Source organism: Pseudopipra pipra, chromosome 12, assembly GCF_036250125.1.
Source record: "Pseudopipra pipra isolate bDixPip1 chromosome 12, bDixPip1.hap1, whole genome shotgun sequence".
NCBI classification, from domain to species: Eukaryota; Metazoa; Chordata; class Aves; order Passeriformes; family Pipridae; genus Pseudopipra; species Pseudopipra pipra.
The window spans coordinates 3,908,359-3,933,692 of record NC_087560.1 but is presented as its reverse complement, the minus strand read 5'-3'; the positions used below and the strand labels follow the sequence as shown (position 1 = coordinate 3,933,692).

At 50.6% G+C, this 25,334-nt stretch overlaps 1 protein-coding gene across 3 annotated transcripts in view; it reads left to right on the top strand.

Moving 5' to 3' along the window:
* Nucleotides 1–25,334, top strand: part of LINGO1 (leucine rich repeat and Ig domain containing 1) — a 154,775-nt gene that overhangs the window by 82,076 nt on the left and 47,365 nt on the right. For 2 of the 3 annotated variants that reach the window (XM_064668469.1, XM_064668471.1), the window contains 2 exons: nt 7,728–7,898; nt 12,493–12,578. The gene's annotated coding sequence lies outside the window, so the exon portion shown is untranslated. The remainder of the gene's footprint in view (nt 1–7,727; nt 7,899–12,492; nt 12,579–25,334) is intronic. The other variant, XM_064668470.1, reaches the window with a different exon arrangement.

Below are 25,334 nucleotides of genomic sequence, written 5' to 3'. Positions count from 1 at the left end.
AGTTTTGCAGCCAACTGTAATAATGTCTTTCTAGGGCATGTGCACACACCTCTCCCCTCACATGTCTTGCTCTGCTTTCTCCTCCTTGGGAAGAAGCTGATCTCTGCAGCCCTCACCCATCAGAGCAGATCAGAGCAGCTCCCAGCTCCCCCCATGCTGTAGAGGAATTACCAGGATCAGAGGTTTGGATTGTAACTGTGGGGGATGATCCCTCTTTCTGTAAGCCTGGAATGAGAGAGGTGGTGTGCAGTCATTCTGCACTGGTGGAGTGTGCTGGATGGAGAAGATTCACTTTCCTCTGGTCCCCAGAGCCAACGGAGCTGTGCCGAGTTTTGCTCAAATGGAAGATGCTTGTATACACTTCTGTAAGCAATGAAGTGACTCAGGTTGCCCACTCAGTCTTCTCTTTCCACAGACTGTTCCCAAAGTCCCTCTGGATGTGTCTGAAGCATCCTAAATAAGACCTGTGTATGCTGCACTCCAAGGTGGAGGCTGCGCTGAGCTGCTCAGAAAAAAATAGGCCACTGCTTTCCTCACGCAGGAGGCATTTAAAGAGCCTGTGCAGGAGGAGTGTGGGCATGTGGCTAAATCAGAAGTGAGGAGCCGTCCCCTCCTGTGGTACCTCACCTGCCTTCTATGAAATGGGGATGCTGCAAAGCCAGGCTGCTTGGCTTTTTTTGGTAACTTGCTTAGTGGCACTGGCTTTGTGTGCTGCTCCTGCCACCCGTCAGAAATCACTGGGGAGAAGCAGCTTGCTTTTTGCTTTGCCTTTCTGGCTAAGGTTTCCAAAATGGCTTGGGTTTTACCTCTTCACCCAGAAAAGTCAACAGCAAAACCTGCTTGCCTGAAGTGGGATTAGGCAGTTGCCCTCATGGGAATCCCTGCCTTGCTCCCCTGATTCTTTCTCCAGCCAGATACTCAGGCAAAGCATCTATCTCCATCTACCAACCCGAGATGCTGTCTCTTCACTAATTAAATGAGGAATATCATCTCTTTATAATTCTGTCAGTTGATTTCAAATTAAAAAGATACCTATAGGACCAAAAGGAATCTCATCCTCCCTCTGGGGACCACCTTTCTTTTTATTTAAGTTTTTTTTGCAGGCTGATAATTCCATCTGAAGGTCTCCTGTGCTACTGCGGTAACCCTTGGACGCTATTCAAGTGCATCCTGGCCCCCGGCATGTGCTCATTGCCTCCTAATTGCTCTAAATAAGTTGGGAATGATGAAATTAAAGTGCCATTGATATCAGGCAGCCCTGGCACGCTGCAGTTACAGGCATGTGAGGGAAGTGGACAGATGGGGAGATGTTAGGATAATAGGTATTAAATGCAGATTTTTACCCTGTTTGGGATCCCCATCTAAGCACAGTTCAACTTCTTGGTGCACCAAGTTTGGCAGCTCCTGTGCTGGTGCCCCAGCTGAGCACTTGGTACACGTTGATGATGTGCAGGACATAAAAATGTATGACCTCCCTCAGTTCCTTGGAGGTTCCTGGATAATGGACTATCCAGGGGCAAAGATGTGCAAAATAATCCTGAGTCCACCCAATGTCCTCAGCCTGTAAATCCTGGGTTGCCAGGTTGATGTGGTCAAACTGCAGCAAGTAGGTATGGGCTTGCTGGGCCCGTTCTCAATCATCAAACAGGGCTTATCCCCCTCTTCATTCCCTTAATCTGTGATTTTGGGGTTGAGTTCAGGTTTCAAAGCTGAAACAGCTGAGTTTGGGTTTCTAGTGTTGAACCCAGAAGAGAATGGGGTGTGCTCCTGTCCTGGCATGCAGGAAGGCTGGGCTGAGATCCCCTGCTCCTGATTTAGCACTGGTAGGAGATGTGGGGTTGGGAACTGCTCTGGGCAGAGGCTGGGATATGGTTGGTGTCATTCAGTAGCTGCTCTTGTGCTCTACTTACCTGGAAATGCTGCTGCCTTTAGTGTCCTTTGCTCTGAAAGAAAACAGAACATTTTTGGCATGTGGAGTCAAAGGGGAAGAATGATACCTTGCTGGCTGGTGCTGTTACTGAGTCCCATCAGAGCAGAGGGGTCTGGATAGGACCTGACTCCAGATCTTCAGCAAAGGCAGTTTTGTGACAATCTGTTCCCAGCCAGAACAGAGTCATCACAGCACCCACAGGGTGAAAGTCATCCCAGTCCAGCAGTTCAACACTCATCCCCATGACTGAGTATCCCACCCCTGATCCTGCAGCGAGCGCTGTCTGGCTGTGCTACCACAATGCTCAAGAAGAGCACTTTGGTCAAAGCACCCCATTTTTGGAGCCTGCAGAGGTGGCTGGTCCCAGAGCTGCAGGTGAGGATGAGCTTCATCAGTCTGCAAGCACTTGTGTAGCCTTACAGGTGTGTTTGGTTTGGTGACTGTGCAGTTAATAGTTTTCTAAAGATGGATGGCAAGTACAGCACAGCAGTTTGCTTTCCAAAAAAATGCCAATCATTCTAATCACTTGCCTAAGATTTGGGTCAAGTCCAGCTACCTGGCTTTGGATAATAAGTCTCCCAAGCCTTCTTGAGCTTGTCTTTTGAAGCATCAGTATTCTCAGGACAGTTGAAATGGATGGGAGGTGCTCTGACATGGCAGCCAGCTGGCCTCTGGGATGGATGGCTGATTGCAAAGTGATGGAAAGTTACATTTGCTCAGTCTGAGCCAATTCTATTCCTGTAACTGGCATTGGCTGTAACTTTGGCTTCCCTGTGGCTCATCAGATTCCCCACCCTCTGATGTGCTCACCTAGAGACTTTGGGTTGAGATGGCAGGATCCCTTGCTCTGGGCAGCCCTCCAGGTTCCTCTATCAGAGGAATTCAAGACCTGTGAATTCCACCTGTTGCATGTTTAAAGGCCAAAAGAGTAGATTTATGATTCACTGGTCTGACCTGTTCTGCAACAGAGGCCAGATCTTGTCCTTGTCTGATTCTTTTGTCAAGTGCAGCAACTCTGGGTGCACTCAGGTGTGTGGTTCCCAAAGATGTGGGTGCTGCAGGGTCTTGGCTCTGCTGGCAGGTAGGAGAGGTCTCTACAAGGCTCCCATCTGTTCCTAGCTGGGGTGTTTGGAGCAATCCTTTGAGTAGGGGTGCTCCCAGAGTGCCTGAGCCTGCATGGGGTGTCACATGTGGTGTTTGTTGCACGAGGGATCACAGATGCTGCCTGGGCTGGTCCCAGTGACTGAGTGCTCAATCCTCTCAACACATGGTACCTCCAAGCAAACAGGAGGTGGTTGGAGTTGCTGTAAATTCCCACAGGCAGGAAACACACTGAGTTTGGAGGGAATTAGGTGTAAATTCATTGAGTTACCTTTCTTAAAAGGATCTATGAGCTGCAGGGATGTCAGCATGATGCCAGTTATGCTTTCCAGTGGGCTGATCTCCCTGAAGCCCAGCACCTTGCAGGACTGTGATCATGTTCAGGGGTGCACTCCCACCCATTACTGCCGCTCCCTCTGCTTGGTTAGAAGTGCCCCCCCAGTCACAGCCCCTCCACAGCTGAGCTCCCAACGCAGCACATGGAATTCTTGACTCAAGCCAAGGTTTGTGCGGGTTGGCACAGTGTGCTGTGCCCTTGGGATCCACACTCAGTGCACCCTCCTGGAGCACAGTTAATCCTTTCCTTCCAGTCTCGCCTGTGTGTCGGTTGGAGCATCTCTGCTGTCACCTTACTTCCCCTTCCCCTGGCCACTTCCAGGAGGTGACTGCCTCTGGGCGCTGTGCCTTGGATAGGAACAGGTCTGTGCCAGCTCCTGCCAAGAGCCATCCCCTTCTCTGCATGGCTGAGCACAGCACAGTACATCCCTGGACCTGCAAGGAAAAGCTCCTGGTGATTTCCATCAGGAAACAAGCTGGGCACTGCCACAGGACCAGGGAAACGGGGAAACACAGGGCAGGGCTGGCTCGTCTGTGCAGGCACGCTGAGTTTTGGCCTGTGCTGAAATGGGCTGTTCTTCATGAGGATGGAGGAGGAGGAGGAGGAAGGAACAATGCTGGGTGAAAAGCCCTGGTGAGCTGGGCTTGGCGTGGGAGTGGAAGGAGGAAGGGAGCAGTGCTGGCTGCTCCCAGGAGAAGCCACACAGGAGCTGTCACTATGTGTCACTCGCTTTTTGACAGGTGCAGCCTGCTTGGCCATCAAGTTTAGTGGAAAAGGCCGAGCAGGCACCAAGGCTTGTTTTGTCACCAGGATGGAAAATTATTTGATGCTGTAGACAACTGCCTCATTGGTCTCTGTCATGCAGAGCCTGGGCAAGGCTTGGTCTGGTGGAGCTTCATATCTGGGGAGCAGATCCCTTGGAGTGCTGTCCTGGGTGAGATGATGCAGTTTGTGGCACGATGGCTCTGATAATTGGACCAAGCTTCAGTATCTTGTGGGCTTTGCATCCTGTCCAAACAAGGCAGTCTCAGACCCTGGCTGACACTGAGCAGAGGGGGCTGCTACTGGTCTCCACTTGCCCCAGGTACCCAGAGATGTCCTGGCATTGCCTGGCAGGGCAGTGGGTGGAAGGAAGGACTTGTTTCCCCATCTTGGTCCCTTATGTCTGAGATTTCTTTCACAGAGCCTTTCACCCAGAGGTGAAGTCACTCACCATGGCCACCTTTAACAGCTGCTTCTCTGCATTGTGGGTTGTAAATGTCCCCTTAATTTAGTGCCTGCAGTGCACTAAAGCAGCAACCTTAGCACAGCCTCTGCATAATGACTGGAGAGGCTCTACATTGTGAGCTCTGACTTGCTCTCCTTGACTGCTGTAGTCCCAGTGGCTGATGTCTCCTTTATCCTGAGTGCCTCAACCTTCTCCCCACTTGCTTTTGAAAGATAAATCCCTGTAAAATAGAAAGATTTAGTCTAGTCCAGCTGGGCAGGTCAGTCCAGGCAGTAATGCATTCACATCCTAATGTTTCAATTCTTTTGGCTAAACTTCCTGGTGAAAGGTGGTTTTTTCTCTCCTTCACAAAAAAAGAATAACAGCTCTGACCTTGAGGAGAGAAATTATGAGGGTTCAGAGTTCTGTTTCCTTTTTTGTTGCTATTTTTCTTGCAAAATATTCTAGTTGAGAGGGATTTTTTGCTTAAACAATTTGTACCCAGTGGATAGATTTATTCCATTCAGCTGCCAGCCACAAAAAAACCCTGTTATTCCCTGTGGCATGTTCTTTTTTTTTCCTCTCAATACTCATAAATACTCTTGCTAAACCTGAGTTTCTACTACTTGCAAACATGAGGGACCAGGTACTCCTGACCTGTTTCTGATGCTGGAGGAATCATCACTTGCCTCCTTCTCTGTTGTGACCCCAGGTAACTTGAGTGGTACTCAGGACCTGTCCTAAAATATCCCTCTGTCTCCCCAGGCCTAATCCCATTCACTCCCTTGTTATTTCTGTCTCTTGGGGATAAAGGATCTGTAAAAATTTGCTTTTTTGAATGTCCTGGAAGCAAGAGGTTCTTTGGAGGCAGCACTTTCAAATCCCACCTGGCTCCTACTTCTCATGCCTCTGCTCCCAGCCAACACCCTGCTGTCCTGGCTTTTAGCAGGACTGGGCAAAAAATTGATTTCCTGGTTTAGCATCATTCCTTCAAGGGAGAAGGGGAAAACGTGGAGATTTGGGTTGAAATTGTTTGAATGTGGCAGAATGTGGCAGAAATGCAAAGTGAGCATTTGGGCTTGACAGCAGAGTTGGTTTAGACTGAGTAAAAAAGAAATGAGGAGACTCTTAAAATGTCAAGTGGGCTTGGAGGGGGGAAAAAAAGGAAATGTTACTTTTAAACACATGAAAACTGACCGCTTTGATGCTGACTGATCACTTAATACTCTTTTGTGTCTGTTCCACGTGACGAGGGCAGTTTGCCAGGCTGGGATCACTGCTGGTGAGTTTGGCTGTGGTAGCTCCTCACATTCCTGGCCTGCCTCAGTTTCCCTTCATAGAATCACAGAATGTTTTGGGTTGGAAGGGACTTTCAAGAACATGTTGTTGCAACCCCCTGCTGTGAGGGTTGGAACTTCCACTATCCCAGGTTGCTCCAAGCCCCATCCAACCTGGCCTTGAACACTTCCAGGGATGGGGCAGCCACAGCTTCTCTGGGCAACCTGGGCCAGGGCCTCACCACCTCCACAGGGAAGAATTTCTTCCCAATATATAATCTAATCTTCCCTTGTCTGCAGTTTATCCATGAGGTTTGAGGCTCTCCAGCTGCCTCATCTCACACCCTTTGCCGGGGTGGGCTAGTGCAGGGAGACCCACGTGGTGCTGCAGCACGTTTCTTGCTCAAGAGATTTAGCTGAGGTCTGGGCTGAGATCTCCAAACTCATTGCAGTGGTGAGTCTGAGTCAGAGCCTCCCTCCCCTGACAGGCAGCTCTGTCTCTTTATGCTTTTAATTTCTTCGTAGCTCAGATTTTCGGCGTCCTCACCTCTCTGCTAGCGCAGTGTTTTTAGGAACAGATGGGCTTAATTTCCGATTGCCGCCCCCTGAACTTGGGAGGAGGTTTGAGTTTGGAGCCAGTCTGCCTCTTGTTCCATGTGAGTCCATCCGGCAGGCTCCTGCCTGCCCTGCCCCCTGCGGACACGGAGCCAAGGACCCGGCAAATACCCCTCTCCATGATGAGGAAGGTCCTCAGAAGTAAGATTTTCTCTGTCAGTGGATAAATCCGTCTCCACGTTACCTTAGCAGTGGAAACGGCTGAGCATCTTCTTATGGGTTGATACTGTTGAGATGCTTAGTCTAAGCTTCATCTAATCCTCTTTCAGTGAGCAATCGGGCTTGTGATCTCACACAAACAGGTTTTCTGACTCCAGCCTCGGCATTTTGTGGTTTGTGATCATAGTGGAAGAGTGATGGTCCTGCTGCATCTCTGTGCTGCTGCCCCTGAGCTGAACTAGAGGTGAAAGGGAAAAGAAAATGAACCTACAAGTTTCTACCCTGAACTCTGTACCTGACTGCTGGATTTTGGGTCTAGATGTCAACTCCTGCTTTCATAAGGCTTTGTGGCGTGGGATTTCCTTACCCAGCTTCCTGTGGATCATAAACTAGATTTTTACAACTGTGATTTTGTGTTGGATTAAAGTTTTGGGGTGGTTTTCTTTTGAGAACACACTCCTGAATCTGGCCTCCTTTGCTTCTGCCAGTGTGGCCTGAGAATCCTGTCACTCTTTGGGAATCAAAAGCAAATGTAAAGCACATTTAAAATATTTCCATTCCCTTCCTGTGTGTCAAGGCCCCAAATTCAAGGCAGAGTTTAGACCTGCTGGACTTTGCTTGCGCTTGAAAACTCTTAGACTGTGAACTTGGCAATCAAAACCTGATTCCTGCTTTCTGGAAGTGGGAGCCTTGTGGGTGTGGTTCAGCAGGCTTGTTGCCCTCCAGCATCACATTGTCACCTTGGCACCTGTGTGTGGGGATGGAGTTACTGGCAGTGGTCCTGGCACCTAGGACCGTTCTCCTCCTCAGGGCATGGGAGAAAGGCTGTGGGATTTGCTGTCAGTAAGATCTCATGAGTTCCCAGCTGGTGGTTAGACCTCATCCCTGGGATCTGTTTTTGACCGGCTCTGGGATGAACATCACCCCTCCTGGAGCAAGGGATGGTTCCTGGATGGCTGCCTGTCCATTCTGCCATGGGCTGGGCTGGCTGCAACGATCGATGGCCGTGGGTGAGAGTGAGCAATCCTCTCTGGAGATGATCTCCAGCGGGGCAAGTCACTCAGCATCTCTTCACACTGTCCCTCTCCTCCTGTCTTGCAGGGCTGTGTGTCTGAGGCTGAGCCAGGTGCCCCCCTGCTCCGTGTTGGGTCCCATGAGACAGGCAGGACCACCCTGTCCTTCCCACCCGGGGCCACAGCACCCCCCTCTGCCCCCGCTGACCAGGACACCTCTCCAGCACCCCGAAGGAAGCTGCAGAGCTCTGCTGCCACGGTAAGTCCCTGGGCTTTGGCTTTCCTTTCCCGGGACGCTTCTCTGGAGAAGGGTGTGCTCCAAGTTTGTGTCCCCATTAGCTCCACGTGCATCCCTGGCTGCAGTGGGGCCACAGCATGGGGGGTCCACACACAGGCTCTGAAGGAACAGCTTATGCACCAGAAAATTCAGGTTTCAGTCAACAGACTCGGCTCACAAATTCAGGTTGTATTTAGCAAGTGGCTTTGGCTGAGGGAAAAAAAAAAGTGAAACACTGAAAAGTTTGATTTTTTTTTTTTTTTGACATTTTCAAAATGAAACCTTTCAGCCATCTGTTTCGAGATGACATTTCAGTTTGAATTTTTTCTAGTTTTTTTTTTTTTTTTTTAGCGTGGGGGGGAAGCCACCTACAAACAAAATTAAAGCTACACTTCAGCCCAAACAAAATGTTTCATTCAGCCCCAGATTATTACTGGGGCTTTAAAATTTGGCAAAGAAAAAAAAAAATTACTTTGGTCACCCTGCATTACTTTCTTTTCTCAGTTTGGCCACCGAAACAAAAGACAAGCATGTGGGAGCTGTGGGGGACATACTACACAGTGTTGGGGGGTTTTGAGTGGGAGCTTGGGAAGAGCTCGTGGTGGCAGAACATGTTGTACCAATGACTTTGGTGATGGCAGGAGACCGTGGGAACTAATTTTAGCTATGCCAGAAAGCTTGTTCTGGAGAGGAGAGCCTGCTGTGCTGAGCCCACCTGGCTCCTCCCAGGGCTGTGGTGGTGGCCACTGGTTTCTAGGCATGCTGCTGGGTGCCAGAGGTGCGTGGCAGATCTCACCCAGTGCCATTTTCTCCCTGCAGAGCAGCATCTGTGCCTGTTATCTGTTTTCTCCACCTGGTGTTTGAGAAAGTCCATCTTGAGGAGATAAATGTGATACTGAAGGGAGCTTCTGGTCTGCCCAGAAGGTTTTTCAGCTCTCTTTGCACAGGAGAAACCACCCTGGGGAGGGAGGAGAGCAGGGGAAAGGACTGGGGAAGCAAGGGGCGAGGGTGGCTGGTTTGTGTGGCCAGAGCATGAAGGGATGAGCTCAAATGTGTCGGCTTGGTTTGGGGTCAGATGTAGTGAAGTGATGGGAATGAGGGAGAACCCCACCTCCCTGAAGCACCACGACTTGCAGAAGAGGAGCAGTAGGGCACTGTGAGGGGCACAAGCTGCCAGTGCAGAGGGAAAGTGCTTTGTAGTGAGCAAGGCCCTCCTCTGGGGCTGCAGAAGAAGCTGCATAGGCTCCTCTTGGCCCCTGAACGGCAAAGAGGAGATGATCTGACCGTCCTTGCCAAATCCCATCACTGTGAGTGCCTGGGTAGCCCTTCCACCGCACAGCTCAGCTGAAACTACCTAATTAGAGAAAGAAGCTGTGCTTTTCATTTGCTACACCCTCTCTACCCCCAGTCTGTCCCAGATGTGACCTTATCCAGTCACACAGAACTGCTGCATGTGGAGGCATGTGTTGAAAGGGAGGTGTGTTCAGTGTAGGCTGCTGGACTCTCTGGCATGGGGCTGTACCTGCCCTGTGTACCCACCTGCTTCATGCCCTTTGTCAGGAAGGAGGAGTGGAGGGCTAAGTCATGGTAGAACCCCAAAATCATGCCATAAACAGTCTGTGCACCAACACGGGGGGCTGCAGGAAGGCATCCTCCACCACCTTCCGAGGAGGAGCGTGCTGCTGGCACACCCTGGCTCCTGCAGCATGGGCGTGCAGGGCTCCCACTCCAGCAGGAAGGCTTCAAACACAGCGTTCCAGGCAGGTGTCTGGGAGCGTGGTGGGACAGCAGGTGTTTGATATCTGCTCTCGTGTGGTCCCATGCTTCTGTCAGCACTGGCTCCCTGCTGGAGCGTTGTAGGGCTGCTGCCTTTGTTGCAGAGGAAAAAAATCAGCTGTTCAGAGGTACGTGAGATCAGAAGGGATCAGGGGTTGGTGCAGGTCTGAAATCGATGTTTGCCCTTGTTTGGAGAGTAGATGGTTATGCCCAAACCTCTGCTGGCTGTTTTACAGGTGGCCATGGCTGGTAAGGCTGGAGAGGGTGGTAGGACCTTGTCCCTGTGGTTTTATCCCACAGGGAATCCCTCCAGCCTGGTGTGGGAGGGTCTTTCTCCAGGCCCTTACTGGAAGCCCCCAAAGCCTCCTGAATCATGGACTTCTGGGTTTGCATTTAGTATTCCCATCTTCCATTCTCTTTCTGCGTTTTCATTTCTCCCTCTCTTGCCCCCTCCCTCCATCTTTATCAGTAGCTAATGAAACAGGCAGGGAGAAACCCAATTCATACAGTAATTAAATTTACTTAGTGGGTATTCAGCTGGAGTAATGAGAAGTTTAATTCAATGATTAGTTTTTTCTTTCATTAATTAAAAATGGAACAACGGTGCAGTTACAGTGGGCTGCATTGATCCTCCTTGTGGAAAGCTGCTGATGGAGGAGGAGGAGGAAGGAAAGCTTCTCGTTTTATCTTCTCTGGGTGCTCTCCCCACGCACAGATGCCCCGTTCCCAGTTGACCCCTGGCCCAGGTGTCCCTGAGTGACTCTAGGTGAGGAATGCCTGTGGCAATGATGGAGGAGAGCGGTGCCAGAGCCCCCCACCAGGTCCTCTCCCAGATCTGCCCCCACCAGCAGCCTTTCAGTTTAAAAAGGGATTTGAAATCCTTGCTGTAGGTGGAAGATTGAAAAGCAGGTCCCAGCCCACAAGAAGTTTTCGGTGGGAGAGTTGTTTTCCTTCCTTGCTGAACAGATTTTGAGCCATTTAAATATGTTAAACTCATAAACATGTTTTTAGTCTTTTAAAAATACGTGATGTGTGGATGCAAAAAGTAAACCAAATAAGTAATTTCCCATTTTTCCAATGCTTTCTGCAGGCTCTTGAGCAATGTTAAGACTTCAGATGTCCTTTGAAGCACGATTGGGCAGGTTCTGTTCCCCAAAAGCAGAGGCATTGGTGTGCTCCTATTTTTGACACAGGTTTATTTTGGGTAGCTTTGGGGGTCACTGTAAGATCTGCTAATGTGTGAGTTAATAAGGGGGCGTAGTCAACAACAGGAATAAACCCCCCCAAAAAACCCCAACGAACCATTAATTGGTGTTATAGATCCTGTCTCTGCAGGAGGGGTGGTCACTCCTTACCTGTGCCCTCTCTGTCCCATGTGTCTGCCAAGTCATCAGCTTCTCTGCTGCTGCTGTGGGGGTACCCTGTGATGGTGAGAATTAGCCAAGGGCTGGGGCAGGGAGTGTCTGGGTTTGAAGCAAATGAGTGCCAAGGGCACTCAACACCTCTGAAAATAAGATGCTTTTGCTTTTCTTGGGTTATTTTGGGTGGTAACTGCTTCAGGAAAGCTAGTGGGCAGACAAGAGGCTCCTGGCCAGTCCAAAGCTGTGTCCCTGTGCTGGGAAGGGCAGACAGAGTCCCATGTGGGACTGGAGCTCCTCCAGCAGTGGAGGAGCCTCCTGAGGCTCCTCTGTGCCCCTGGCTTGTGGATCTACTCAGGCTTCAGAGAAACTACTTTTTATTCTCAGAAAGGAGAAATACATCCCCCTGCTTTGACCTCATCTCCTGAAACAGCAAAAATTGTGATGGGAAATGGTTTCTGGCAGCAGAGGAGGTGACTGAGGGACACTTCTTTCCACACCTGGTGGGAGAGTTTGCAGCTGTGGTACCTGTACTCACCCCTTCCCAGCACGTCCCTTGACTGTGGCAGCAGTGGGGAGGTGAGCCTGAGGTCAGGATGTGGTCAGTTTGGGCACTCTGGTGCTGGCAGCCCTTGGCTGGACCAGAGCTCTTGGCATCTCTCAAGGCCCAGCCTGTTGCCCCCAGGGAGTTGTGACAGTGCTTTGCTCTGGGCAGTGTTTTGGGCTGACTCTGGCTGTAGCACAGCATCTCCAAATCCCAGAACATCTATGGGAGAACCCTCAAAACCCCTGGTTCTGTGGGATGCAGTGTCCCCCAGTCAGAGCCTCGTGCCTCATTGCTGGGGTCCTGAGCTGTGAGCCCCTTTTGCAGCTCTGCATTTTGGTGATGTTTTGCACTTCCTGTCCTGTGTGAAGCATTTGGTTGGGATACGGGGATGCAGCCAGGGACTGAGCTGCCTGGGTAGACTTATGGAGGGCAGAACAAGCCTGTGTTGGGCAGTGAGTGCTATCTGACCTCGTAGGCAGCCACAGCATGGTCTTAAAACAGTGTTTTTCCAAGGGGCTTTGCATGCATGTGCTTCTTGAGAGATCACTGCAAACAATTCCCAAGTGCTCTGGCCCAAATCTGTCCTGGTAGCTGTCAGCAGATCAATGCTCTACTAAGTACAGACCTGCTCTATTTCAGTGGGAAAATGGCTCCGTTAAACAGTTCATTTTGGGCCTTTCAGCAGCAGGACTATTGAATTTTGGTAGTTGTGTTTTTCTGTCTGTTGCAGCCTGATTTATAACTTTTAAATATCAGCTCAGATGAAGATTAAGCTTGCCTGAGCTCAGTTTTGGGAGGGAGAGGGGAAAAGCATTCACAGCTTTTTAATTTCTCTCCTGCTCATCTCTCAAATGCCAGGTTTAAAGCCCTGATTTTGGTGTCATTTCTCCCACAGTGCATGAGTGGAAAGCAGAGGAGAGGCCAAAGCCCAGTGTGCCCCTGGCATCCAAACCCCCAGCATCCTGCCTTCATCTGACCCAGGTAGGTGACACACAAGCTTGGTGTGTTGGTGTATTACTGGGCATGACACTCACATGCCTCTGTCATGCTGAATCCAGGACTGGACTGGATTCATTGGCATGTGGTAAATATGCCTTTTCCCTCCCCCTTAGTCCAGAGTTGCTTCCCAGCCCTCCTGGGAGTAAGGCAGTGCTGCTTTCAGCTAGTATCTGGGGCAAGCAAGAAATGTTCAATCCATCATGCCTGTACAGGGGAGTGTATTACTGGGGGGAGAGGTATCTAAAATTATTATTTGAATGGTGGTGCTTTCGAGAAAGGGTTTTGTGATGGGATCATCTGGCTCTGCTCAGGTGGGTTTGCTCCAACTCGTGTTACATCAGCGAGGGGCAGACACTGCCCTCCTGGAGTGATCCAGCATGGACAGCCAGATGCTGCTTGGGGATGCTGGGCAGGAGTGGTTTCATCTTCCAGGAGAGGGCAGGACAGAGGATCCCCAAAAAGTGATGTTTTTGGAGATGTCTCTGTTACTGTTGCACAGCTCCTGCATGCTCTCCACTGACTCAGCCTCTTCCCAGTGCTCTTGCCGGGACAGTTAAAAGAGACGGGAGCAGGTTTTGGCTTGTGCTGTACAACCACATCCTCACCTGGAATCTGGGAGCTTGATGCAGGTGACATGTGAGACAGCAAACATCAGAGCTGACTGGGTTGAGGCAATTTCCCAGGGTGTCAGTCCTTGAGAGAGAATTAAAAGGATCTCTCAGTGAAGAGCGGAATTTGGTTTCCTAATAAAAAAAAAATAAATTAGGATGATTCAAGCATCTCGAGCACAAGTCGTATGAGGAGAGGCTGAGGGAGCTGGGGTTGTCCAACCTGGAGAGGAGGAGGCTCAGGAGAGACCTCATCACTCTCTACAACTCCCTGACGGGAGGCTGTAGCCAGGTGGGGGTTGGTCTCTTCTCCCAGGAACCAGCAGTAGAACAAGAGGGCACAGTCTTAAGCTGTGCCAGAGGAGGTTTAGGTTGGACATTAGGAAGAAATTTTTTACAGAGAGAGCGATCAGCCACTGGAATGGGCTGCCCAGGGAGGAGATGGATTCATCCTCCCTGGAGATGTTTAAGGTGAGACTGGATGTGGCATCAGTGCCATGGGCTGGGAACCATGGCAGGGTTAGATCAAGGGTTGGACTGGATGATCTCAGAGGTCTTTTCCAACCTGGTTGATTCTGTGATTGTATATGATGGAGCTGGTGGAGGAATTGCTGAAACTGGATCCTGTCCAAGGTGGTAGGAGATGAAGGAGTGTGCTGGGATCTCTGCTCGGCAGGAGTGGTGCCACTGGGACCAACCCTTCTACCTGGGGAGGAGAGTGCAGGGGCTCACTTGGGACTGCCCAGAGGCAATGTCCCAAACCTGGTTCAGAGAAAAGGGAATCAAAACAGTGAGGCAGAAGTGTCTTTCACACTCAGATACGTTATTTCCCTTTTATATTGTGTTCTTTGCTCAAAGCAAAGAGCAGATTGCATAGGCTCAACCTGATGCATGCAAAAAAAAGGGACCTGTCCTTACCTTGCCTCCCATTCCTACATGAGAGGAGCCTGTGGGGAGGCATTTCCAGCCTCGCAGAGAGGTATTTCTAGCTTCTTGTTGCTGTTTCCCATTTTATAATAAGCAGGAATGAGCCCAGACACCCGTCTCTCCCTGCTCCCACAGGTGCTCTGTGTGGATTGGACTCTGGGAAAAGCTGTGTGCGAAGGATGCTTGGTCAGAGGAGCTCCCACTGTGCCAGGGCTGACAGAGCAAGTGGAGAGACCATGGAAATAGCAGTTTTCTGTCAAAACACCTTTTCAACAGCAAGCCCTGAAGAGCGTTTATTCTTAGCGATCTTTTATTAAACCAAAATTCTGCTGGGAAATGATCCTGCTGGTTAAAGTCCTCCCTGAAAATACAAGTACTGAGAGCCATCTGGTCCCTATTTGGATTCGTGCATTTTCTTCCAGAGTGCTATTTGCAAAAACTGAAGATTTTTCCTAAGAACAGTATTTGGAAAATGAGGTGGTTTGGGTTTTTTTCTTCTGCTTTTTCCTTTGAGAAAAGGAGAAGTTATTTCCTAGGGAATTTGGGATAATGGAGTAGTGTAAAGTAAGATATGCAGGTATCCCCAGAAATGCCAAGGCAGTGGAAAGAATTCCAAAGTTTATTTAGAAGGCCAGCACACGAGGAACTTAAAAATACCTCAAAGTGCTCACTGAAGCACCAGGCCCCAGGGAGAAAAGGCAGGTTCCCACCCTCTCCAGGGCCTCTTTATCCTCTCTGTTTCTCCCCTGCCTTCCCAAGGCTCTGTACAGGTCTTGGAGGGAAGCACGATGTGGTGCTGAGAGCAGGGATCTCAGCCTGAGCATCCAGCAGGCACATAAGCCCTCTCCCCAAGGAGCCTGCAAACCTTGGGGCTGGATGATGTGGTCAGAGGCTTTATTTAGTTCTGAAGCAGGGCTGAGCCTGAGTGGATTTTTAATGCATGAATTTTCAGTGTTTAAACTGAGCAGGTCTTTGAACTGCTGTGGTTTCTGAGGGATGTTTCTCTTCCTCTCTGAATGCGTGTGCCATAAGCTCTCCACAAAAATCTTCCCTGCCCTATCCAGTGTTCTTAGCTCTAGTGATGTGGACAGAAACTTGCAGAAGGGTTTCCACTAAGACCCTGTGGAGTGTCTTGGATTTTCACTATTGAAAAGCCAGTTTTCAGCATCAAGGTTACTTCAAAAGGCTGGTATTCCCAGGAGGGGAGGTCTCATGTAGGGGTGTCACCAGTGTTGGGGACAGTGGGGACTCCAGGGCCACTCTTGTCTTCAGCTGGCCCAAATGCTGTGGTTAAACAGGGTGGGTGGAAGAGCTGAGGAAGAACCAGGCTGGAGGAAGGAGTGTCACAGAGGGAGAGGTGTCTGTGGCCTCCTTTAGAAGGCTGGTTTCTTCACCTCAGCATTGCCAAGTAAAAGCCCTGAATTTCTATTCCATGCCTTACCTGGTTTCTACCTGGCTCTCTGGATTGAACCAGATTTCTTTCCAAACATCTCACTCTGAGGGCTGACAAAACTATTAAGAAATTTTTAGTTTTAAAAATATTAATTGTTAAAAATATTAATTGTGCAAATGACTACCAAGCCAGGCAGGGAGCCAGGCTGTGCCACCCAAGGGTGGCACCACAAGTGCATCTGCTGGCCTGTGGGGCAAACCTAGAAGCCACCAGCATGGTCCAGCAGCTCTGCAGAGCCAAGTGGTGGGACCTCATGAGGGGTGCCTTGATATTCTAGGTCTTTCAGTACCTGTGAGCTTTGGTGGGGGCCATCAGGGACTATTTGTCACAGGAACCTGGGCACTGTGTTAGCGAGATGAAGAGGCTTTTGAGGTTTTCTAGCAGTTGAGCCAGCTCTTCCCCATCTTAGGATGGGAGATTGTACCATGCACACACAGCTTTGGGATGTCACATCAATGTTAACAAGAGGGAAGAAGGGAGAGCAGAGCTGGGCGTGCGTGGCAGTTTGTTTCTTTAGGTTTATGCACTGATACTTTCTGCTTAATTGCACCCTGACATGCACCAAGGGGCAGGGAGGGGCTTTAAAAAAAAGCTTTTTTTGAAAAATATTACGGTCCATGAAATACTCAGGATGGGCTGACTGCTTTTTTAAAAACTGTTATAATTATTCCTGCAAGGCTTCCAGTTCTCCTGGTCTCATTGCCCTTGGAGAGAGGCAGCAGGAGTGTTTGTCCTGCTTAGCACAGAGGGGTCGAGAGGTGATCCCTGCACTGATGCTTGGAGATGGGTGAGTTGGGAGTCAGAGGGCTGGCTTGAATGGGAACTAATGGTGGACTGAGGGCTTGGAAGGGAATGGAGGCAATTTAATGATGATTAGGGTGACTCAGAACAATAAAAATGTCCCTGGTGCACCCCACAGCTCCCTCCTGACTGTGTCCTGCCTCCCATGGCTGTGGGGAATCCAGTGGTGGGTCAGGGCCATGGGAAGCCCATGTCTTGCCTGTAGAGAGGGGCTACTCCAGGAAGTCTCTCCCAAGGCTGTTAGGCACAATCCAAAATTAGCATCTCATTCACTCGCTCTTAGCTCTGCGAGGCTAATAGGGCTTAATAAAAAAGGCCTCTTGTCACCAAAATCAGCAAGGCTGACTCAGAGCAGGCAGAGGGAGCAGACTTGCTGATGGAGGCAATGTTGATGTTGTAAGTGCTCACCCTGCCACAGCAGGCCCGTGGGACTTGCCCAGGAATCCCTGTCAGTGCCTGTGAGGGGTCCTTGGTTCCCATCTCGGTGGGTAAACCACCGGGTGAGGAGGATGAAGGCGTGAGCATCGAACCCAGCCAAACTGTGGAGCGTTCCCAGTGCTGTGCCGTGTTCCACAATTAATCACTTCCACCCACACTGCACCTTTCCCCTCCCCTAGATCCTCCCTCGCCTGGTTCTGGAGTGGGGAATGGAGGCAGCTCCAGTTTTATGAATCAATCAAAGACAATGCCTGCTTTGGAGAGCTGCTGATTTAGAGAGCCCTTTGCAAGCATGTGTGCAGTATGATTTCTTATCGTAGCACAGCTCTGGATGAGCCTGCCAAGAGGAGCTGTTCCAGCTCCTGGCCACATCCTGGGGAGATGGCCTGAGTGGTCCTTTCATCTGCAAATAAAACAAACAGGAACAAAGAAGGCAATAATATTGACTTTCATTATTGATATTTCCATTTATCTCAGTAATAATTAGTATTTCTGTAGCTGGAAGGGTATAGCTCATAATCTCAGTGTTTCAGGGGAGCCTATTAATGTCATCACCAAAACCAACCAGGCATAAAGCGCTGGACAAGTGCCAAGGAGGGTGAGTGGGGTGGAGGGATGCAAATGGGGCAGGGCTGAACCTGGAGGAGAGGAAGAGGCTGTGAAGGGGGTGCACGGATACTGCAGGGAGCAGTGGGGCAGCAGAGCTGGGGAAGGGAGACCATGAGCAGGGCTGCTATGCCTGTGGTGGGGCGGGAGAGCTGTATGATCTTGGTAATGGGAGCTGGGGCTCTTGGGTCCACCATCAGCCAGCCCCTTGCTGCATCCTCCGGCACAGCTGGAGCACATCCTGCCTGTCAGTGTTTGGGAGGGAAGGGCAAGACTGGCACTTCGTGCAAGTGGCCTCTAGGGGTGGACGATGCACTGAGATGCAGTCCCAGCGCCTTCCCTGCGGCCTCCAAGCTGTGGCAGCAACCCCTCCATGGCACCAGCACACCAAGATATGTGGGAAAGCAGGGCAGGTTCCTGAGTCTGTCCCTGCCTGCCCCAGGGCACCTGTGCCGTTTATGTACGAGCTTCCCACAGCACCCAGCCTTGTTGTTTGCTGGCTCTTAATTAGTCATTCCCCATTCTCTTTTAAACGATGCTCTCTGCAGGTGCCTTGTGCCTGGCCTGAATCTCCTCTGGGATCCCGGAGGAGGTGGGGCAGAGGTTTCAGCGCTGGTGCTGCTGCTCTCCTGTGTGAAAGCTCTGACGTGCAATTTCTCTGTGAATTATCCTGGGTCAGTCTGCAGGTCCGTTTCCTGCATCTGTGTTTTCAATTGTCCTATTAAGTGTGCATCCAGACCACTCCTGTGAGGGATGGTTTCCAGTGTGCAGCACCCCAAGCATTATCAATTCCACAGGAACCGCTGTCACAGCAGCTGCAGGGACACGCGAGCAGCAAATGCAAATGCAGGGCAGTGTTTTTATTAGGATTTAAATGAGTTTAAGACTGTTCAGAATTACAATGTGATTTGAGCCAGAAGGGGCTTATAAAACTGGTATGAGTTCATATATTATACAGTAAATGTGCCAAAGCCCATGGCTCCTGCTGAGCACTGTCCTCACTGAGGTGGGGAGAGGACCAGACAGCTGTCGGGGCTCAGCCCTGCTGCCCCAGCATGTCCCCATGGGGGAAGGCTGTTTGGGGTGGAAGGAGGGCTGGAGTCATGGAGGTGGTTATGCAGGAAAGCTGGTCCCTCTTAACAAACCTGAGCCTGTGGTGCAGTACAGGCTGGCAGATGTGGTCTCTGGCTGAAGCATAGTGGTGCAGGGGGGGCTTGTGGATGTGTTCTGGGGCAGGGTTGAACTGCTTCATCCATTCATCCTCCTTATATAGCTCCAATGTGTGAAAGTGGCAGGGATGCTCCAGCACTGGAGGATGCTGCTCACCAGAAAAGCAGCGTGGCTGCACCTTCTTCCTGCCTGTGTAGTGAGCCATGGCTTCTCTGAGTGCTGGTGGAGCAGGTGGTGACCCTTCCTTGGGCCAGACCCCACTCCAGGTTTCTGGGAGCAGCAAGCTTTCTCTAGTTGGTCTAGGATGTGCCAGCCACAGCTTGCACCTCTCTGGAGACCTCACAGCATCTGGATCACCTGCTGGTTGTACAGGCATCACTCATAAAGGCTTTAATGGCCATTAATGTAGTCTCTGGCAGTGCAGGGCTCGGTGTGGAGATGGGTGATGTGACAGAGCTGTCCCTGTGCACACAGGGATCCTGGGTCTGTGACACCTGGAAACCACCGTGGTGGGGGTGATGGATTTCTCATCTGCTTTCTCAGACGGAACAGGAATGAAAGGGAAGTTTGAGCTATTGGCTTGGGATGTTCGTGCTTCGCCTCGTTTCGGTGCTGTGCTTTTGATCTCTGAAGGATACAGCTGAATATTTGAATGAGAAGTACGTGTCTGTGCTGAAATCCTAGACAAAATGCCGTTTGTGCCTCCCTGCCTGTTTATTTGGGTAAGAGAGTGTTTTGCTGGAGAAACACGCGAAGGAGCTCGAGGGAGAGGAGGGAAGGTGGAGGTGAGAGCACTGGGGAGCTCACGCTACAATTTCAGGACGCTTAAGAGACTCTTACTGTCGGTGGCGAGACAGCGACGTCGGAGGCAGTTCAGGCAATTGTCTGAGATAAATTGCTTCGTTTGATAGGTTTGTTGGTACCTCACTGGTTAAGTTCGTGGGTTATATATTTATTACTCTATACAAAGCGCAAGAGAATTCCAGAAATATGTACAATACACATCTCTGGATCCACAGTTATCTCCCATAAATGACCTTGCAGGCATGAAATATTGTCACCGGCCCGCCTGCTGCTTCTGAGCAGCTGCATGTTTGCTCTGTAGGTCTGGGGAGTGAGAGCACCAGGCCACTTTTTGGGGCCCTCACACTGGGGAGCAGGGCTGGCATCGTTTGCCACAGGAGGGAGCATTCCCCTCATTCCCAAAAAGAAAGGTTTCACTCGTTTCGGGAGGCGCTGAGGGAAGAGCCTGTGACAGGTAACATGCTACTTAAAGCTGCTTTCCCCAGAGAAGGAAAATTGCTGCTGGTGCCTGCAAGAGAGGTGAAAGTGGAGGTGTGACAGGAGCAGCTCTGCTGCTTTGCCCTACTTGGAGGAGAGACAGCGAGGCAGGATGCGAAGGCACCCTGATAAAAGGACCCACTGGTGGCATTTGGATGGTGCTGGAGAGGCTCAGCTCTCCTCTCTGCAAAGAGCCCAGGCTTTGGCCCTGCTGTGCCATCCCCATGGTGCGGATGCAGGATTAGGGCAGCCAGGACTGGGAGATGTGCGCTGCATCCAGCAGCCCAGATCAAAGGGACTTTGGCCTGTGACTTCCACCAGAACGCCCTTAATGCCCAGCCCTGGAGTGGGGAGATTTACTCAAGGGACTCATTTCCTTGCCTGAATGTAGAAAAAAACTGTGTCAACTTGACATTCGGGAAACTTTATTTAATACCTTTTTATTCGTTTAACAGTTTAGTTAATTGCAACGGTTTTTTGTTATTTTTACATACTTATTTTTAATTCATTCCAGCTTTGCCCTTATATACTCTTTGTTCTTTAAAGCTGTTTCATTATGGGTATTTATTGCCTGTGCTGGTTCTCTGGGTGGGTGGGGAATGGAGGAGGGGTACCCCAGCTGTGCCCATGTGCCAAAGCTCTGGTGACACCAGCCGGTCTCAGCAGATCAAGACAAGATATAGAATTGTTTAGGCTGGAAAATACCTCTAAGATCATTGAGTCCAACCACTAACCCAGCACTGCCAGGCCCACCACTGAACCATGTCCCCAGGTGCCACATCTACATGTCTTTTAAGTAGTTCCAGGCACGGTGACTCCACCAATTCCCTGGGCAGACTGACAACCCTTTCGCTCAAGAAATTTTCCCTAATTTCCAATCTAAACATCCCCTGGTACAACTTTACTCTTGTCCTATCACTCCCCACCTGTCCATAACCTCCTGTCAGGTAGTTGTAGAGAGAATAAGGTCCCCCCTGAGCCTCCTTTCAGGCTGAATTCCCCCTGCTTTGCCAGCTGCTCCTCAGCAGACACATGCTCCAGACCCTCCCCCAGTTCTGCTGCCCTTCTCTGAACATGTTCCAGCACCTCAATGTCTTTCTTGTAGTGAGGGGTCCAAAACTGGACCCAGGGTTCTAGGTGTGGCCTCACCAGTGCCCAGTGCAGGGGCACAGTCATTGTCCTGATCCTGCTGGCCACAGTATTGCAGAATCTGCTTCTTGTTCTGGTGGCTCTTGTTGAGAAAAGTGCACCTTCACCAGCACAGGGAGAATTTGCAGACTTGCCTCTGTTCTGATGAGTTGTTTGTTTGAAAAACACCCAAAAAAAGGAAAACATCCCAGGGTTTCATTGTGCTGTTTTCTCTATGAAGTAATTGCTACTTTCCTTTAGAAAGAAAACTCTGGTAGGAAAGTTTTTATTTTAAAGAATCGGGTAAATCCTTGGAAATGTCCAGGTGTAAAGTGAAATGTCGTTGTGCTTGTCTATGTTTTAGATTCATCAACATTTAACAGAAAATGTTTTCTTCTCTTAAGCTAATTCTCACTGAATTGTCAAAAATATGAAAAAATAATAATTGCACTAGTGGTAAGTGCTTTCACAGCCTTGGCTTTTACCACAGCTAATTGTGCTCTTCCATTCTTCCTGTTCTGTGTCTTGGCTGTCTTCTCTTCACTCAGACCTTTCCCCAGGCACGGTGGGTCACTACACAGCCTGCCATATGTGACCTCCTTGGATCTAAACTCACAGCAGCCCTGGCCCTGTTATTTACTTAAGTCACCAAGTCTTGCTGGAGCTGCCTATGCCTGGTATTATCCAGGTAGATGAGCTTGAGTTTAAGCTCCCCTTTGTGTTGGGAGCCCTGTGGCATTGATAACCCACAGCCTTTAGCACTGGCCAGCTGAGCACCAGATCCAAACCACGCTATCAGGCTTCTTGTCATGTTCCTGAGCAGGGCACACTCTGCTTGTCTCCCTGTGGGGTGTCATCCCACTGCCCAACTGGATGCTTTTAGGGCTGGGAGCAGTTTGCAACCCCTGTGCAATCTCAGCTTGCCCTCTACATGAGCACCAGCAAGGAGCAGAGCTGGGCAAAGATGTCAAGAAGCTGTTACAGCGTGTGTGGGAGCTTATATAAAAGGATCCATTTTCATTCTCCTGCCTGTCTGCTTCAGTCAAAATACAATGCCGCAGCTAAGGACGTGTTGTGTCACAGCTGACCACAGAGAGCTAATGCATGGCTGCTGTGGTTGGTGCTACATCTCCCTGCACCACAGCTGTCCTGAGCCCCCACCGCAGCCCCCAGCGCTGCCTTCAGCCCCGGCCCCTGGGAGCCCGCAGCTCGCCCTGCTGTGAATCATGGCTCCTGCTGAATTGTAGCTCCCAGGAGTGCAAACCACAGTCCTGCCAGGCTCGTCTCACAGCCAGAGGAACGGCTCTCTGGTGCTCTGCCTTCCCAGCAGGAGCAGCCCCGGGAGCTCGCTGCAGCCTATGGTGGGAGCTCAGGGAGCAGCACTCAGTCATGTCAGTAATGCCTTTCTGTTCAGTGACATGTGTGTACACATGGACACACACGTACCAGAGTGCCCTTGAGGTGTCTGGCAGCTGGTATCTTCATCTTCATTATTTAGAGGCTGTGAAGAGCATCTATTTGCCTGTCACTATGTGGGCATGTTGCAGGGCCACTGGGGATGACTGGGTGGCTGGGTGTGGCAGGGACCTGGAGATAAGGGCAGAGGGGACAGTGGATGTTTGTGTGCTCAGACCACCTTAGTCAGGGCAGGATGACAGCAGTGGAGCCAGACCTGTGCTGTGAGCCCTTAGAGATGTGGTATGGGGAGGTGAGCAGTGTGTAGGGACCTGTGTTTCCTTTCCTGTTTTCCAGCATACCTTCACCCATTTTTTTGTCAGGGCTTATCTCACCTGGACCCCATCCAGTTGAGCTGGACCCTTCATCCTGGGGATACTTGGCTTTTCTCTGCCGCTGTGTTGGGTAGCAGACATACTCTGCCCATCTGCTTGGACCTGGCAGAGGTTCACAGATATTTTGGACAAGCCTTTGCTATCATATTTCCCCCCTTCTCCCTTAAAAATCTGTTGCACCTCCTCTGGAAACTTCTGCTGAGGCTGTGCTGTTGAGAGCTCTGGAGAGCAGTGGTTGCCCTGACTTAGAGCAGCTTTTCTAGGAGGTGGATGTGTACAGCTCTGCCCTCCAGCAGCACTGCTCCATGATCAGGCACTGTGAGGGATCATCCTCTGGCCAAGGCACCATGTCTTTGTTCTCTGTCTGCAAATTACTCCTTACTGAGGGCTTGGCTCCATGAGCAGAGCCTGGTACAGGAACAGGCAATATGAATCACCAAAACCTCAATGCACTGAGCAATTTTCATCAGAGGTTTTCACACCTTGCCTTTCCTCTTTCTCCTATTCCTCTCATTTCTCCTTGGTTAGAAAGACATGGAAGCAGGTCTCCTGAGCTTTGCTGGTGAGCTTGCCACCACCCCTCGCCTCTCACCGGTGCGGGCAGAGCAGCTGATGGGGCTGTAGGGGTGCAGTGGTAGTGGAGCTGCAAAACTCTTCCCAGTGCTGGCTAGACCGAGGCAGAGGGCACCAGTCATCTCCCACCCCATCCCCCGAAATGTCACTTGCTTTTAAATGCACTGGTAGTTTAAAATAAGAATAACCTGCTCCGGGGCTTCTTAAACCGTGGAATTAAATATGGTTCTGGTCTCTAGGCAGAGTCTGACTCTTCAATTCTAAATCTGCTCAGCCAAGCGAAATATTGCAGGGGGGAAAGAAATCAATATTTCTTAGGCCCAGCACGGAGAGGAAGCTGTCTGTGTGTGGCTGCAGGCGTGCAAGTGCACACATGGGCACATGAGGCTGGGGTGGGAGGGTGCAAGAGGAATACCACAGAGAGACAAGGTGGGGAGGAGGACACAGTGCTTGTGGTGCCAGAGCTGTGTGTGCTGCTTCAGGAGAGGTGTGGGGGTGAGTCCATCCCACTCAGGTGTGTGACACCATGGTTCTCTCCATGGGGTTCCCAGCACAGTCTTTTAGAGAAGGAAACACAGTTTTTTCGGTTTCAAGACATGTAATTTAGTGGCCAGCAAGAGCCTGTGAGCCTGTTGCAGAGCAGGTGCTCTGTGGCTGTCCTGGTTTCTGGTACCTGGTATGTGAAGCTGAGCTGTGCAGGAGATGGGAATAATCGGGGATTCTAGCTGAGTGAATGACTTTTCCCATGACCCACAGACTCCATCATTTGGAGGATGGCAGTGGTTCAGATAATGGATGGTGTGCTTCTGCTATTCACTCCGAGGACTGATCTGGATGCACCACATGCAGCACTGTGTGGCCCGTGGCAGCATACCCTGGGCATGGCTGTCCTTGTCCACAGTCTTTCTCTTGCCCAGAGGACACAGGACACATGGGGAATGGCCCCTGGTATCTGGTCCGGGAGCATTGCTGAAGGTTCCTGTCCTTCCCTGCAGAAGGGATGTGCTATAGCTAGGGGTTGTAGTTCAGGGGCAGGTGAAGATGCTTTTGCCAGGTCTAAGTTCTCCAGGTAGTTTCTGTCCAGCCCCTCTCCCTGCTGTCCCTGCCTTGCAGGGTCCCAGTGTTCTCCCTTTGTGTCACTGTGCCTCCTCTGTGGTGTGTGGTGCTGGGAGGAGGGAGCTGTGCCACTGTGCTGGGATCAGGGGTGGAGGAGGATCTCCATCTGCAGCGAGGAGGACAAATGTTACTGACCTGCTCTGGCACCTGACCAAACCACAGACACTCACCCCTCCCAAAAAGCCTCTCTGACAGCTTAATTTCTTAATTGCTGTCTGTGATCAGGATGTCAGCTCTGGCTCTCCTCCAAGATATGTCACTTCCAGCAGGCTGGTGCTCCCTACCACCTTGCTTGGTCACTATTTTCAGCTTACCTGCATAGCTGGCTGAAGAATCTCCCATCTCCATGTAGGCCACCTCTGCTGCCCTGAGGGCATTGGGGCAAGTACTGAGGGAGTTCAAATTATCTAGGAGTGCCTGTTCAGGGCCCCAGCTCCAAGGCTGTCTTGTGTCTTGGCCAGAAAGCAAGGGTTGGAGCTGAACTGTGTGTTCTGAGGTCCCAGGTAGAGTCCAGCACAGCACCTGGAGGAGGTAAAGTCCTCAGATGCCTGGTGCTGGGCTCAGAATGGAGAACTGGAGAGCGTGGTGGGATGCCTGGGGGTGAGGGGATCTAAAGGAGAGCTGCCCTCTGTGGGGTCTGGCACTGGACTCACGGGAATTCCCAGTGGCTCCAGCTGTGCAGTGCTGTGAACATGTGCAGCAGGAGCTTACAAGCTGCAGCACAGTAAGGCTCTATATCTCAATAAACAGCACTCCAAGGCAGACCTGAAAATAAATATTTGAAGAGGAAATAGTAATCTGTCTTCTATTGTCTCTCCTTTCCTCTCTCCCTCTCTCTCTCCCCCTC